This window comes from Opisthocomus hoazin, chromosome 7 (genome assembly GCF_030867145.1).
Source record: "Opisthocomus hoazin isolate bOpiHoa1 chromosome 7, bOpiHoa1.hap1, whole genome shotgun sequence".
Classification (NCBI taxonomy): domain Eukaryota; kingdom Metazoa; phylum Chordata; class Aves; order Opisthocomiformes; family Opisthocomidae; genus Opisthocomus; species Opisthocomus hoazin.
Window position 1 is genome coordinate 58269683 of NC_134420.1, and position 16960 is coordinate 58286642.

At 43.8% G+C, this 16960-nt stretch overlaps 1 protein-coding gene across 7 annotated transcripts in view; it reads left to right on the forward strand.

Annotated features, from left to right (window-relative positions):
• LOC104331505 (protein TUNAR) overlaps positions 1-16960 on the forward strand; it is a 173223-nt gene that overhangs the window by 51680 nt on the left and 104583 nt on the right. The window contains exon 1 of one of the 7 annotated variants that reach the window (XM_075427361.1): positions 49-64. The exons of the other annotated variants lie outside the window; for them this stretch is intronic. The gene's annotated coding sequence lies outside the window, so the exon portion shown is untranslated. Of the gene's footprint in view, positions 1-48; positions 65-16960 lie in introns of those variants that run through there. 7 annotated transcript variants of the gene reach the window in all.

The window sequence follows — 16960 nt, forward strand, 5'->3', positions numbered from 1 at the left end:
AGCTTTCTGCAGAGTCCGTGTAAACAGACAACTTATCTACTCTGCTTCACATGTCTGCCTCGAGGTGAGATGAGTTGTGTCCTAGCACTACCTGTTTCCCATCCTTGATTGTTATGAGACCCCAGATGTCCATCATCCGTGTCCCACTTGAGACTTTCAGCCTTTACTTGAATAGTTTAGCAATTTGTCCCTGTTAAAGTAGCCTGTTAAAGTAGGTGTATAAGTAGGTGTGTATCTCTGTTAAATGTCATAGGCTAATGTTTTGCGAAATTTCCTTTAACTTCTCATTTCCACGTCTGATCTAGGCTGTATATTCCTATTTTTTACTATCTGAGTACCATGAAGGTCTTGCGGTGTGCTAATAAACAGCCCTACTGTTTACTGCTTTTTCCTTACAGCTTTAAAGTCATTGTTGGAGGTGTGACAATATGCGGTGGTGTCTCATACTGCTGTTTTTTTAGATCAAACGCCTTCCCTTTTTGGGCAAAAGGCTGCATACTGAATGCCTACAGGAACTCTGCCAGTGTTACAAGTGACCCTGAGCAGCTGGTGGGAGAGATTCTGCAGAAGCTTTGCTCAAACTTTGTGGCACTGGGCTGGGGCTGCTTAGACCAGATGGAGTTTGCAAACCATTCTGCTGCCAAACTCAAATATGCCTTTAGTGGCCATGTGTAAAATGGGACTTTTCTCAGTTTGGAAACTGAAAACTTTGGCAGTTTTTCCTGGAAACAGGAAAATTCAATACCTTTCCAAAAGCTCCCTCTTAAAAGTGAGCAGGCTTTTTTTTTTTTTTTTTTTTTTTTAGAGAGCAGAACTTCTGAATATGTCACCTTGAAAGAGATAGGTTGGGGGGGGTGGGTGTGTGGGTTTTTTGTTTATTTTAACATAGACAACAAAGCAGTTCTGTGAATTTGGGAAATTTCCAAAATTCAGCCAGAGGCAGATACCCATCAGGAAATTTGGCCCACATAGACTCACAAAGCAGGTTTGACAAAGGGACATTTGAGATGTAGGCAGCACAATAAGCACTGCTGGTACTATGGTGATACTGTCTCTGGAGATGCATGGATCATCCATCATAAAGTTTTTGTAGGCTGAGCGCCATGCTTGAGTTTCATCCTGTGAGGTTCAGGTTCGCATCCAGGAAACGGGACTTTTGGGACTTTTTCCTATCCACGCAGTCACTGCTGGGTACCTGCGTGCCCTGTGTACTGGTTCTGCTACTGGGATCTTCCGAACCAATCCTGATATTTAAAAAATGCACAAACTGTAAATACAGACACACAGGAACACCCCTAAAAGAATGCTCTTTAGCAGATGTTGAGGCAGCTGGTGTTTCTAAAGGTTCTGGGTATCTCAGTAGACTGACACTGGCCAGGACCATCGTGTGCTGCATGGAACTGGATGCGGAAGTGAGTTGTGTAATGCAGTTGCATTGCCATCCTTGGTTAGACAGATGGGCATCCCCATGCTGTGATGATCATGTGAATTGCACCCATGGGTGTGCAAGGCCTTACACAGGAGCTGCCCTGGGCCTGCGACAGCATCTGGGCAGCCAAAGGAGAAGACTGACGACGTGTCTGTTGAGCTGCTTTTTCTTTGCTGCGACGCTGTTTGGGGTGTGTGTGTGTGATAACGTGGCTAGTGGATGTGTGATTACCGAGACACTGCAGACAGCTGGCCTGGTGCAAGAGGATTTGTGACTGCCAGTGATGCTAACGAAGTTTTGGAGACGTGATGAAGCTCTTCCCTTAGGCTGGAGTGGGAGTCTTCCCTTTGGGATATTGCTCCGAGGACAAGATAAACACTTGGTCTGAACATGCAGCACAAGATTGGATGTAGTCAAACACTGAGATTTCTCAGTGTCTCTTTAATGGAGTGTGCTTACAAATAAAGAACAGGGAGACCCTGTCTCTAGGGCCTGTCTCTTGTGCATTCTCTGCCATAAACCACATTTCTTAAAGCAAAATATATGCATTGTGAATGTCTTTTGGCTGCATTGTCTATCTTTTTTTATTTTTCTTTGTGTAAAATTGTACCAATTTCCTGCACTCGGGGGACAATGATCTGCCTGAAAATTACTGGGCTGCTCAGGAGAGTCAGTCAGGCTGTCTGATGGGGAAATGTCAACAATGTCTAGGAGGAAGAGGTATGTTTTTCTGTCTACATAATTGCCAAATCTGGCTTTTAGCAGAAATAGCGAGTAACAGCTTAAGCTAAGATCTGCCTTCAAGATCACTAAGTGCAAGTCCAGGCACTCTGCACACTCCCGGGCATGGGCTGGCCCTGCTGGCAGCCACCCGCTGTGCGCTGGCATGGAGACTCCAGGCACTGCTGGTGGTGCTGAGCCTGGCTCCAGTGGTACCCAAGGCCATGCTTGGAGATATCTGTGGTGTCCAGTCTCAAAGGATATCTCAAGACCCTCCCTTGCATCCAGCACAGTGTCTCAACTTGACCAGTGTCCACTAACTTCAAGAGAAGTGCTCCAAATTTATTTACACATTGATTCTTCACCCTCTCACTGATTCATTTTGAATTTTGCCAGAATTATTTTATTGGTTTGGTTTTGTTTTCTTTCTTTTATTTTTTTTTTTAATCCCAAGCCAAATCAGTCTTTATCTAGCATTTGGTTGCTTCCAGGGTGGCATTGGCACCTGAATGTAAACAATCTCGCATGTCCTGGAGGCAGTTTTGTGGTATATGTCACCCCATTAAGCAGTCTACAACAAGACTAGAAATTTTAAAAAGGCAATTGTAACTTGAAGCAAACATCAGCCTAATTATTTGTGATAACTTCTGCCATGTATTTAAGGCAAGCCCCTGGAATAAGACTTTTTTCTTTCCCCTCGTACTGTTCTTTTGATATTCTTGAGCCCTGTAGTCAGAATCAATGTACTGAAATCCATGAAAAACATGGGAAGAAACATGTACTTAATGATTCCTGCTATCACTGAGATTGTTCTGTAGATTGACTTTCAAAGACGTTTTCCTTTAGGCTGATAATGCTTAAAAATAGCTCTGCTTTTGTAGTAAATCTCACCTGTGTGGATTTATATCCATCCACACACTGAGGCTGCAGTCTGAAGTAGTAGGTTTTTGCAAGTCTTTTATAATGAAAAGGAGGCCATGCAGTTTTATTGCCAGTACCCAGCGAAGCGTGGTTCCATCAGAGCCTTTTATCGGGAGTTTACAAGTGCAGCGTTACAAATGAGTTTGCTGGCAGGGAGTTGACCCCTCACTGTGGAAAGCAGAAACTAGTTGTGTAATTCAAAACATTGACGTCTGGCCTTCTGGGACTTCCACCTGAAGAAAGACCCTCTCTGAAAAGGGCTTGAAGCAGATAACAGTGGTACATAGAGAACGGCAAGGCCTGCTTGGCGAGCAAAGCTCAGTAAACACTCCATCAGAGCGACCAGACCTCCACGTCGTGCTTGGAAGCTTTACCCTAATGAGCTGTGCTTTCCAGCAAGGGCTTGCTTAATCATTTAAAAGTCAGCACGGAGCGCTTGCCATCTGGGGATGGGAAATGGCGTAGCTGCATCTGCGTAACGGTCTGCCTGCGCTGATAAGCCTTGCCCAAAACCAGGGCTTGGTAGCTCAGCAGAGCACTGTGGGGCTGCGATGATCCAGATCTCTGCCAGCTTGGGTGCCTTTACTCCAGCTTGCCCAGCCCATGCTCACCAGCGCAGATGTGCCCCAGGTCCCCTTATGTGACAGTGGGGCAGTGCCAAGCCCTGCACAGGGCTGGGGGATTGAGCAAGTAATTAACTTTTCAGTGTTGAGAAAGTGTGTGTAAGTGTGTGTGTAAGAGAGTGAGTGAGTGTGTGTGTGTGCGTGCGTGTGTGTGTGTGTGTGTTGGATGGTAACTTTGAGAAAAGGGGTTTTATTGTGTTCAGAATGGAAGGCCACGCTGAAGTGAGCAGTAGCTGTAGCAAGGAAGTGTGATAATGTCAAAACGAAATGCGTTGACTTTTAAAATGGCTGTCATTTATTTTTTTTAAGGAATTTAAGGAGGCAGGTTGGATTTAAAGGTTCTGGGATGTTACTAAGTTTATGCTTTTGATGGGGAAAATATGGGAGTGAAATCACCCACCTCTGATGTGGAACTGTAAGAAGAAAGAAAAATATAGGGGAAATTGGAACAACTAATGTTTTTTCAGTACATGATAAAGACATAGGAAAAATTAAGACCAGGCAGCCTGAGTAAAAATGGTAGTGTCAGGTGTGGGCTACGTCTTACTAATAATAAACGCAAACCAAGGGAAACAGTTACTTTAATTTTAATTTTCACCCACTTTGTGCTGATGTAAATAACTCTGATTAACAGAAAATTGAGAATCAGGTCCTTCATGGGTGGTAGAGCCAACATGCAACTCTATCTGTTTGCAGGGCACATATGAGTAAGGCACAAGGAACTGGGGGGTAAAAGCTTTGTCTTAGAAAAGACCCACAGAGAACAGGCAGGCTTCTGTGTTTGAAGTTTTCATAATAGTAATTAAAACTGAATGAAAACCTTGGCTGGGAATTAGCTAGCAGTTCCCAAGGAGAGCTGATTGAGTAGTCCAGTACTCTGGACCAGTGTGCTGCTACACTTGGGCTCTGTTGAACTCTTGTCACCGCCAAGCAGCAACCATGACAAAGTAACTCCTGCCTTCTTGCAGCCAGCCTGTGGAGGAAGCTTTGCTGTGCCCTCTCAGCTTTGGGGCTCCAGCAGGCACTGATGGCTAGCACCAGAATCCAATCTCTGCCACTGTTTTCTCACTAATAAAGAGCATGTGGTTCTGGGGAGAATATGATAGCATCAAGTGATACTAATTACTTTCCAACAGGAAGCTGCTTCATTTTAACACTGAGTTTCTTTTTAAAGTTAGTTACTGATTCTCTTAATTTTTTTATTTTTTTTTTTCTTCAAAGACTACTCTGAGCCAGCATCTTTCTAGAGCTTTTAAAGGCAGTATGGGTATCCTAAAGGAATGGAATAAAATGGTTTGGCAGGGTGACTTTGGGTGAGAATGAATATAAGACTTGCTTTAAAAATCTGTATTTATTTTTTAAAGTCTTCCAAAGGTACCCTTTATGTTCAGCGACTTCTTGGCACAACATATTTGGGTGTCTCTACCTTTCAATGAGCTGAACAGTACGTGTGGAGCAAGCCTGAGTGTGGCACACCACTGACTGAATAGCAATGTCTATATAATTCTCCTTGTGCATGAGGCGGGGATTTCTCATTTCATACATCAGTAGAAACTTGCTGCTGCAAATCTGCGAATACAGATAACCATACCCTGCCTTTAATGTTCATTAGCACAGAAAATGTAGAAAGCTCCTTCTCAGACCAGGCTCTGTAAGGTGCAAAGTGTTTCTAGCCTTTGCATTCATGATGGGAGTAGCTATGGATACAACCAAGGGGTTTGCTTAAACCAGCTTTCACATGATTGTTTGTAGACAGACAACAGACAAGAGCCTCTGTGGCAGTTCTGCTTTCAAGAAGGGTTCTGGGCTGGGATTTGAGCAAGGGATTTGGTTTTATTGATTATATAAGCGAGATGCTCATTAGCATCACTTTGAGATTTGCAGAATCTAATGTTGCAGAAAGCAAGAGCAGCTTTTATTCACAGTCCGTTTTAGACCAGAGCACATGCTGTAGGGGTGGCCAACATTAATCATCTGCTGCTTCCCTGGCTCCTGGAGCCTTACGTTGCTTTACATCGTTGTAGTTGCATTGAACTCTGTGTGCTTCTGGCCCAGTCCTGGCACTTCGTATGGGTAGGTGGCAGTTAGCTGCTACAAGAAACAGAAAGCCTGCCATCTGTTGCGTGCCTCTTGGTGTTGCCAGCTGAGCTGTTCCTGGACAAGGACTTTTGTCTGCTGCTTGGAAAACGTCACAAAGTTATTTTGGTGGTTGGGGCTTTGCAAGATGAATGCAGGTCAGAAGCAGTCTGGTCTTCTGGGTGATCTCAGTTCAGATGAAGTTTATTTTTTGCATAGTGAAAATGTTTGGGTTTGGTTCTGTCTTTTAAATTAAGGTAAATGCTCAGTCCTAATACTTCATATTTTAAGATGAGTGCTTCTCTGTCAGACTGTCCTCTGCCACTTCTCAAGACCATGGCCTCCCTTAATCTCTTGCTAGCTTTCTCTGACTTGGGTAGCAGCAGGTTCTGCCATAGTCCAGCTTTGCAATAGCTCTCTTCCGGGGCAGTGACAGCTTCCAAAACATGGTATTATACCCAGGTTTTTTTGTAAGCATCCTGTAACTATTCCTTCCTTCGCTGACAGTGGCTGCTGCTCTATGAATGAATTAGTTTGCTATGCTGGTTTGACTTATTTGAGCTGTCTCTCCTCGAAACATCAGCGTGTTTCTATCCTAACAATCTAGTTCTGCACTGGTCACTTCATCTCATACCAACCAAGATTTCCATTCAGATACTTCTAGCTTGTGATAAGCTGGGAACAGAGGAGCAGTAAGAAGTAGTTGATTCTCACTGTATGAAGTGCAGTTGGCCCCTTCTGGGACTAATTTAGCAGAACTGCTGATTGCTTTCTGCCTGGCATGCCAGGGAGATCATTCACCTTGGTGTGGAGGACCATGCTCTTCGTTCTTTTGTGTGGGTCAGCCTTAAAAACCCTGCAGGAAGGGGCCATGGAGGGGACGCGGTACGTTCCAGTGGGAACCAGCAGATATGATTATGCCCTAGTGAATAGCTGGGGCTGATAGGACTGCAATACTTTGCTTTTAAGTTTGTTCCTGGGATTTTTTTGGCTGCTTTTGAGAACTAATATAATTTGTATTTATGCAGCCATACAGTTATCTTCTGTGCTATGCTTCTTCCCTGTTGTATCTTTGTGTGGGAGAACATTGATATTTTTGTCCCATCTACACAATATAAGATTAAATGACAGCCTGATCTTGGAGCTTTCTGCATTTTGAAGGGATATATGAATATCCTTAAGAAACCAGTAGCGGTGCTATATTTGATTATCAGTCAAAATGGATCTAAAGTAATGAAAATGGAGGCTTTTAAATAAAGTTTTTTCTTGCAAAACTATGAGAGAACTTCAGCTATTTAACTACATTTGAAACTTCAAATCCAAACTTTTATTGCATGAAAGTGTGCTGCTTGGAATCCTTGATTTGATTTTTTTATAAAAACCTATTTACTTAATTTAAAAGGGGATATGCCACACAGGGGAGGTGTGCAAACAGGAGTCTGGAGAATTACATGTTTCTCTAGTGCTTCCATTGGTTATGTCATTTTGGATGAGGTATGTTGTGCTTGTTTCCCCTATATATGATCAGAATCACAGAATCACAGAATCACAGAATAGTAGGGGTTGGAAGGGACCTCTGTGGGTCATCTAGTCCAACCCCCCCGCCGAAGCAGGGTCACCTACAGCAGGCTGCACAGGACCTTGTCCAGGCGGGTCTTGAATATCTCCAGAGAAGGAGACTCCACAACCTCCCTGGGCAGCCTGTTCCAGTGCTCCGTCACCCTCAGAGAGAAGAAGTTCTTCCTCATGTTCAGACGGAACTTCCTGTGCCTCAGTTTGTGCCCATTACCCCTTGTCCTGTCACTGGGCACCACTGAAAAGAGCTTGGCCCCATCCTCCTGACACCCACCCTTCAGATATTTGTAGGCATTTATAAGGTCCCCTCGCAGCCTTCTCTTCTTCAGGCTGAACAAGCCCAGTTCCCTCAACCTCTCCTCGTAGTGGAGATGCTCCAGTCCCCTCACCATCCTTGTAGCCCTCCGCTGGACTCTCTCCAGTAGCTCTTCATCCTTCTTGAACTGGGGAGCCCAGAACTGGACACAGTACTCCAGATGAGGCCTCACCAGGGCAGTGTAGAGGGGAAGGAGAACCTCCCTTGTCCTGCTGGCCACACTCTTCTTGATGCACCCCAGGATGCCATTGGCCTTCTTGGCAGCCAGGGCACACTGCTGGCTCATAGTTAACCTGTTGTCCACCAGGACACCCAGGTCCCTCTCCGCAGAGCTGCTCTCCAGCAGGTCCACCCCAAGCCTGTACTGGTGCATGAGGTTGTTCCTCCCCAGGTGCAGGACCCTGCACTTGCCCTTGTTGAACCTCATCAGGTTCCTCTCTGCCCAGCTCTCCAGCCTATCCAGGTCACGCTGAATGGCAGCACAGCCTTCTGGTGTATCTACCACACCTCCCAGTTTGGTGTCGTCAGCAAACTTGCTGAGGGTACATTCTAACTCTTCATCCAGGTCGTTGATGAAGAAGTTAAACAAGACTGGGCCCAGTACTGACCCCTGAGGGACACCACTAGTTACCAGCCTCCAAGTAGACTCAGCGCCGCTGATGACAACCCTCTGAGTTCTGCCATTCAGCCAGTTCTCTATCCACTTCACCGACCACTCATCCAGCCCACACTTCCTCAGCTTCCCCAGGAGGATATCATGGGAGACTGTGTCGAAAGCCTTGCTGAAGTCAAGGTAGATAACATCCACAGCTCTCCCTTCGTCTACCCAGCCAGTCATGTCATCGTAGAAAGCTATCAGATTGGTCAGGCATGATTTCCCCTTGGTGAATCCATGCTGACTACTCCTGATAACCTTCTTTTCTTCCACTTGCTTCATGATGACCTCCAGGATAAGCTGCTCCATCACCTTTCCCGGGATGGAGGTGAGGCTGACCGGCCTGTAGTTCCCTGGGTCCTCCTTCTTGCCCTTTTTGAAGATTGGAGTGACAATCTTCAAAACTTCAGAGTTAATTAACTTCAGAGTTAATATTTACTTTATTAAAATACCTTAATTTCAGAATCTTAAATCCCTATTATGTTCTTGCTTGTTGTAAATCAAGTTAATGCACTTAAAAGGGCTTATATACATGCAAGAGATTACAAAAGGACTGCTCACATGGTCCTGATGAAACACATAACAATATATCTGCTTTTCCCGGTAGCGTGGTAGAGTGCAGAGGCATTTGCAGGATCAGTACTTTATAATGGAAAAGTACACAGCTTTATAATCTTATGGCAGGAAAGTTTTCACTCTGCTAGAAGTGATATGGCTCAGAAGGACACCAGACACTTTGAAAGTCTCTTAAAAGTTAGATGGTTGAAAGGAATGGCAAAAGAACGCATTATTGTTATTTGGAAAAGAGCCATCAGCTCACATGATGCCTTGCAATTAGCAAAAAAACAAAGCCAAACTCCTGCCCTTGAGAGAATGTAAGGTGGGACATCAGTTCATACTGAGGAGAGATGACTTCTATTAAGAAGGTGGGCGGAGGGCCACCTCACGACAGAATATTTCAGGAAAATTGGTTATGTACAAGGGATAAGAAAAAGTGGAATAAGTTTTGATTATACAAAGGAAGATCCAAGTTCCTTTTTAAGTTTGACCTCCTGCTAATGTACGGGTAGTGAAGTAGGTGGCTGAGTTTAGCAGAGTCTCCATCTCTGGAGAACTTTAGGTACAAGGTAAATAAACTTTTGTTTGTTCTAATATAATAGGTGGCTTATATCTTACCCTTATTTGTGCTTGGCAACCTCTGGAGGTCTTTACCTTCCAACTGTTTTTATCATCTTATGAAATGTGAGTGCCTGCTTCTTGCGTGCCTCTTCTGGCTTTAATCGTCTCTGATTCTATGAAGATTTTGTGCTGTTTCTCCTTGCACTGCTAGAGACAGCTTTTAGATTTGTGTACTTGCTAAAATTTCAGTTTGGTGTTTTTATTGCTCAGTGGAGTGTTAAACACTCTGGCCACCAAAAAACTCACTTCAGTAAAATCAGGGATGTTTGGCTTTAAATGTAGAATTTAGGGCTGTTTTAGTGAAGTTTCACCTTTTTTAAATCACAAAAAAAAAAAAAAATCTTTGCAGGTGATGCTGTATGCCATAGGAGTGATAGATGTAAGCAGAACACAAAGTCTTCCTTGGCACAAGCTATTCTTTACTGCTGAATTTTATTGTATTACAAAGGAGGGTTTCCTGTGCAGTAGCTGGCACATAAGAATTTCCTTTCGAGCTGTTGGCAAGTAAAAGCAGTGCTTGCAGCAGCTGTGCTCCTGCTTCCCCAGAGATTCAACCATTCACCCCTTCACCCCGGTTCCCATCCCTACCGAACTTCATTACAGAGAAGTTGAACGTCTGAAGTAAATGACATGAACCCAGTAAGCAAGGCAACAAGAAAATAAGTCCTCCTATTTGACTCTGCCTTGGGTACAAATCTCTATCCCAAGACTGCTTCTGCACACAGATCGCCACATTAAAATCATTACTCTAAATTTTTCTGTCTCCCAGTGTCAGTTTTGGCAGTTACTCGATAAACCCATATTGGGGTGCTGTTGTCTCCGGATACTGCCCACTGCAGCAACCAATAGAACTGGGGTATTTGAGCCCTCTGCTTATTATACACACGAGTGTATGGGAGGGCTCAGTTTGGGCTGATGTGCTGACTTGTGCTGCATGGTGTTAGTAGATGGCTTAATCTTTTGTTCCTTTGCTTTAGCGGGTTTTTTTCCTGTTAGGGTGTTGGAAAACCAAAACTTTTCAAATGCATTTTCCTAATAATAATAGCATTTTGAGTCTCATGACTTACTTCAGGGGTGATTTGATGTAATAGTTAAATAATAACTCCTGCAGAATACTGAGAGGCCGTTTTGGAAGAAGCTGCCATAAATTGTTATGGTGAAAAAACTGACATTAATGGGAATTCACTAAATACAGTGACTGGAGAAGTCATACAATATTTCCATGAAGCTGTGATGAACTTTTTACATCAGACCTATGCTAATTTTACTGTTTAAAAGTTTTACCCTGTACTTTAAAACCCAGTCACTTCCATTTGGCTACAGATTCTTCTTACTCATATCCTCCATCATGCTAGTGAAAGGCTAGTGTTTCTCTCCCTTAAGGGGTTGGGTAAAATGAGTTTTGATGGCTTTGACTAAATCTTGTCCATAGTCAGATTTTAATTCGATGAAATTCACCTCTTGCCACTTTTTAGGGTGTTCTTTACCTTCTAAAAAAGCTTTCTCAGGGTTCATGTCCATACCTAAGTTTCTATATATTCTGAATTACTCCTTGGTATTCTGGGATGAGACAACTCTATAGAAAAGTAAATATTCTTAGTTGACTCTTTTTCAATCCAGAACGGGAATAATATTTTAGTTCTGTTCACAATGACTACTAATTGCTTGCTTTAGAAACTTGTCTGCACCATGCAATTAACTGGAAAAGTTGTTATAGTATGAATGTATTCAGGAACGACTCTTCTAGAATAGCTCCTCTGTGAATGCTCTTACTACGTCCATGTGGGAGACATTCTGCAATAGCTGCTGTGCTGTGCTCCCTTATTCTCCTTTAATCTGGATTAATTGTTTCTCATACGTGAGTCAAAAGCGCAGCTTGTATAGTCAGGCTGTGTTGTCTTAGTTTCACTGACTTCAATGCCAGTTTATGCCATCTGAGAAATTTTGAAATATTGCTTCATAGCATTAAATGCGAAAGATACAGAAACAAGCCAAAATCCTCAGTTTAGATACTAGAGGTCTTCAGACGTCTGTCTTCTGAAATGCAAATTTAACTTGGCAACCACATTTCAAAAGTGCTCCTATATTCCTTATGAGTTAAAGAAGAACTCCCCACAGCTCTGTGGTCAGGGCTTTGGCTCTTCAAATGAGCTATGACCTAGCGAGGTAAATCTTGATGTTGTGTGTTGGACTTCCTCCCAAAACTCCCGTGATGACAAACCACTTTGGGGATTCTGTAATGCAATAGTCCTGAACTGACTAAAGAGGAAAATTTGGGCATAATCCTGTTCCTTTGTCTTGTCTGGCTCTCTAGCAGCTGCTTGTTACAGAGCACTCCCTCGCTCTCTTTCATTTTGGCCTCTGTGGTGTGCATTTGCAAGAGTTTTGCTTTCATGTGTCATGAGCACCTCAGTCTCCAAGGACATTTGGTGATAGGAAGCCATTTTGCATTCAACTCTTACAGAATAGATACAAAGATACATAAACACACACATGCAGAGACTTCGATATCTTCGCTTTTTGTTATGTCCTTGCTCCCCTGTCACACCTTCCCCCTGCCTCCCCAAACCTCAGGCTGAAAACATTTGTGCTTTCCCATTAAAGGAGGAGGGGGAAAAAAATCTCACCCAGTTAAACCTGTAAAGGTCCCAGATCTGGAGTAAAAGACAAAAGATTGTGATATGTATTAGAGGAACAGCTTCAGGTAGTGGCCGGTTAATGCACGAAGGTGTATAGGGCTTTAAGCCAAATTCAGCATTATTGACAAGAATGCCAAAGACAGCCTGATTTCAAAGCTGACATCTTGATTTAAAGTCAACTTAAGCACGCTTAAAGCCCCTCAATAGTGCTGCCAGGAGGAAGGCAAATCCTGGAGCTATTCTAAATGTCAGCCTTGTATACTTGAGTTGCTTCAGCTGACAAAAACTTGATGGCCACTTGGAAAATTGACATGATAGAAAACACAGGAAAGCATATAAGCGTGGCTCAATTAAACCCACCAAATTTTTCATGACGTGGTTGCTGTCTTCCTTTGTGCTAATTCAAAAAAGAAAGAAGGGGGGGGGGGAACAAAGAGAAAGAAAAAAAAGAGGAAAAAAATCCTGGCTTTTGTATTCACTAAACTATGGGTTCATCTGTAACACTGGAAATAATCTAAGAAGGCATGGCAGAAGGGCTTTTCTGTTCTCAGAAACAAATTATCCATGAAAAACTTCTAGACTGCTTCTCTGTCTGTCCCCCTGCCTCCCTTGTTCCCTTCCCTCCCTTCCAAATTGCTAAGTTTTTATCATCTCTCAACTGTCATTTTGTGGAGGTCATTCTAGTGTTGGGGTGTTTGTTGTTTTTCTTTTTTCTTCTCTTTCCTATGTTCCCTTCGATTTAGAAAGTTCCTCTGGTACAATTTGTACCTCTCAATTGCTTTCAGTCAGAATTAAACACACAGCTTTGTACCTCTAATTTGTCTAGCACAAACACTTCACACACTTGTCAGAAGGGATTCACTCCTTTGTTGGCTGCATTTATAAAACCAGTCTTGACTCATGCTGCAAGGTTTTGCTGGTCCTTTACCCTTCAGCAGAAAATGACATGAAGTCCTCTTCAAAGGGTTTTATCTTGAACCACAGGGTTATAGAATCACAGAATGGTAGGGGTTGGAAGGGACCTCTGTGGGTCATCTAGTCCAACCCTTCTGCCGAAGCAGGGTCACCTACAGCAGGCTGCAAAGAACCTTGTCCAGGCGGATCTTGAATATCTCCAGAGAAGGAGACTCCACAACCTCCCTGGGCAGCCTGTTCCAGTGCTCCGTCACCCTCAGAGGGAAGAAGTTCTTCCTCATGTTCAGACGGAACTTCCTGTGCCTCAATTTGTGCCCATTGCCCCTTGTCCTGTCACTGGGCACCACTGAAAAGAGCTTGGCCCCATCATTCTGACACCCACCCTTCAGATATTTATAAGCATTTATAAGGTCCCCTCGCAGCCTTCTCTTCTTCAGGCTGAACAAGCCCAGCTCCCTCAGCCTCTCCTCATAGGGGAGATGTTCCAGTCCCCTCACCATCCTCGTAGCCCTCCGCTGGACTCTCTCCAGTAGCTCCTCATCTTTCTTGAACTGGGGAGCCCAGAACTGGACACAGTACTCCAGATGAGGCCTCACCAGGGCAGTGTAGAGGGGAAGGAGAACCTCCCTCGTCCTGCTGGCCACACTCTTCTTGATGCACCCCAGGATGCCATTGGCCTTCTTGGCAGCCAGGGCACACTGCTGGCTCATGGTTAACCTGTCGTCCACCAGGACACCCAGGTCCCTTTCCACAGAGCTGCTCTCCAGCAGGTCCACCCCAAGCCTGTACTGGTGCATGGGGTTGTTCCTCCCCAGGTGCAGGACCCTGCATTTGCCTTTGTTGAACCTCATCAGGTTCCTCTCTGCCCAACTTTCCAGCCTGTCCAGGTCACGCTGAATGGCAGCACAGCCTTCCAGTGTGTGTACCACTCCTCCTAGTTTGGTGTCATCAGCAAACTTGCTGAGGGTACGTTCTAACTCTTCATCCAGGTTGTTGATGAAGAAGTTAAACAAGGCTGGGGGGACACCACTAGTTACCGGCCTCCAAGTAGACTCAGCGCCGCTGATGACAACCCTCTGAGTTCTGCCATTCAGCCAGTTCTCAATCCACTTCACCGACCACTCATCCAGCCCACACTTCCCGAGCTTCCCTAGGAGGATATCATGGGAGACTGTGTCGAAGGCCTTGCTGAAGTCTAGGTAGACAATATCCACGGCTCTCCCTTCATCTACCCAGCCAGTCATGCCATCATAGAAAGCTATTAGATTGGTCAGGCATGATTTCCCCTTGGTGAATACATGCTGACTACTCCTGATAACCTTCTTTTCCTCCACTTGCTTGTTGATGACCTCCAGGATAAGCTGCTCCATCACCTTTCCCAGGATGGAGGTGAGGCTGACCGGCCTGTAGTTCCCTGGGTCCTCCTTCTTGCCCTTTTTGAAGATTGGAGTGACATTGGCCTTTCTCCAGTCCTCGGGCACCTCTCCTGTCCTCCAGGACCTCTCAAAGATGATGGAGAGTGGCTCAGCAATGACATCCGCCAGCTCCCTCAGCACTCGTGGGTGCATTCCATCGGGGCCCATGGATTTGTGGACGTCCAGATTGCTTAAGCGATCCCTCACACAGTCCTCCTCGACTAAGGGAAAGTCATCCTCTCTGTAGGCTCCTTCTCTTACCTATGCTTATATGTATGCTTATATGCTTATATGCATAGGCTGGAGAGCCAGCATGGTTTCAAATCCTCACCCATAGAATATGAAAAACCCATAAAAGCAAGGCAGAGTGTGTTTCTGAGATTGCTTTCCCTTCCCTCCTACACTGGCCCAGTCCTTGCAGAGGGCTTGGCTCTGTGCTTAGACTCCACTGCTCCCCAAAGCCTCTCTGAGGCACGAAGCAAGACAAATCCTGGGCAAATTAACTAGAAATAAAAACTATGTTTAATTTACAAACGTAACTTTCAAGGAAAATCTGAAATTGCTATAGAAACGTTAGGGGAAAAATGCTAGCCAACTGACAAAAAGTTAAGGTTGTTATAGCCCTATAATTTCACAGACAGAAATATTTCTGCTGTCTTGTTATATACTCTATTGGTCAGCATCTGATTTTTCTTCTTTTTTTCCTCTGATAGTTATGATGTATTAGTCTGTATGGGACTTACGCAGTTAATAGCTTTTATGCCTTCTTTTTCTTTTTCCTTGTACAACTATCTGCAGAGTAATTTTGGAAACCGTATTTTAAAGAATCGTTCTTGGATGATCTAAACAATTGGAGAGGCCTTTTTTGGGAAGGCTACCTCCAGTTGCATTCTCTGCTTTCCAAGTGGTCAGCTCCCTAACCCCAGCTTTATGTAGATCTAAGGTTAATATTTTCCTGTGGTGTAAATCCTGTGGTTCAGATTGTATAATGTGTCTGTATATAATAAATCACTCTTCCTGGAGGGTTGAACATTTTTTGATTGTTGCATATTCCTGTGGCATACAGAAGCTGTAAGCTGACCCAGTATTTAAATCAGTGGTTTTCCTCTGACTCAGTGTCTAGGCTTTTTCCACAGTCAATGGGGAGAGACCAGCACTTCCAGAGGGCTGTTAAGCTCATTCTTTAATACTTCTTTTGGAGGATATTAATTGCTATCTCCAGGTCACAATCTGACCAGAGAGTATGGCTGAACAACCAGCTTGGAGTAGGTATCTAGATCTTCCAAGTCTGAAGTTAGGTTACCTGAATACTATACCTAACATGTAAATATGAAGTTAGTTAAATAGCTAAGCTGCATTATGGGATGATTTGGTCTACGGCTGCTGTAATTCTTAAACTCTTACACTAAACATCTGTTATTACTCACTGTAGAAAAAAAGAAAGGAAACCAGGCTAAATGGATCTGTTGTCTGGTTATTTTTTTTGTAAATCTGTCACGTAAATGTCTGCAGTCCTTAAGGAAACAGATTGTATGCCTAGCCACGGAAAAGGGGAGCTTGAAGTGACTTCGTGTGCTCAGATTTAGCCACAGAAATGTACCGTGTACATAACAAACAACTGGAGAACCCAGCTAGGTAGTGAATGGTTTCGCTGATTTTCTTTTTTTCCTGCATCTGCTGTCTGCATGCTTGTGCATGAAGGATGGGACAGAAATATATCCTCTGCTCCTTGTGATCAGTCACATTTGCCTTTTTAAGGTAGAGAAATGCTTAGTGGGAGATGTTAATTCTAGAATGAAGTATTTGCTTTCGTCACTTGGTGTGCTTTGGCTTAGGGGGAAGAAAAAGTAGAGCCATGTCCTTGTTTTCAAAAGCCCTTGGATCAAGTTTGACTAGAATAGAACAAATATGTTTTTGAGCTGACTTAGACTCTTACAATGTTAACATATCCTTGTTTTTACGCAGTCTGCCACTAGTATGGTTATAATTTGTGATTGTTCAGTGCATTGCTGCAAGATACATGGCATTCTCTGTGAATTCCTTAGAAGATTGACAGGAAGTGGCCAACACTTACTTTCTACTTTTGCAGAAATTAAGCACCAAAATTTTGAGAAAATCACAAATACTCTTAAGACTGTTTGATCATCTAAAGGTCATCTGAAGATAGTAGTGCAAATATCCCTGTTAAACTGAAACACCACAGTTGGCCTGAACTGTTTCAGTCTTATGCTGAGTAATCATTGGAAAAAAACAATCTGTCACCAATGTCCATTGCCCAGATAATGTCATGAAATGAGATGTGCTAAGATAATCTTGGCAGGAGTACCGGGGTAGAAAAGGGGGTCTGTTCACCTTGGCAAGAGGAATGTTCCTTTGTAGCCCCAAATACGATGACTGCAAAGACCCAGACCATGTGAGCTGAATAATAACCTGAGAAATCTGAAAAAGGATGTTTGCATCTGTCCTCTACAGCAGGTTTCTGATTCAGTCATGAATG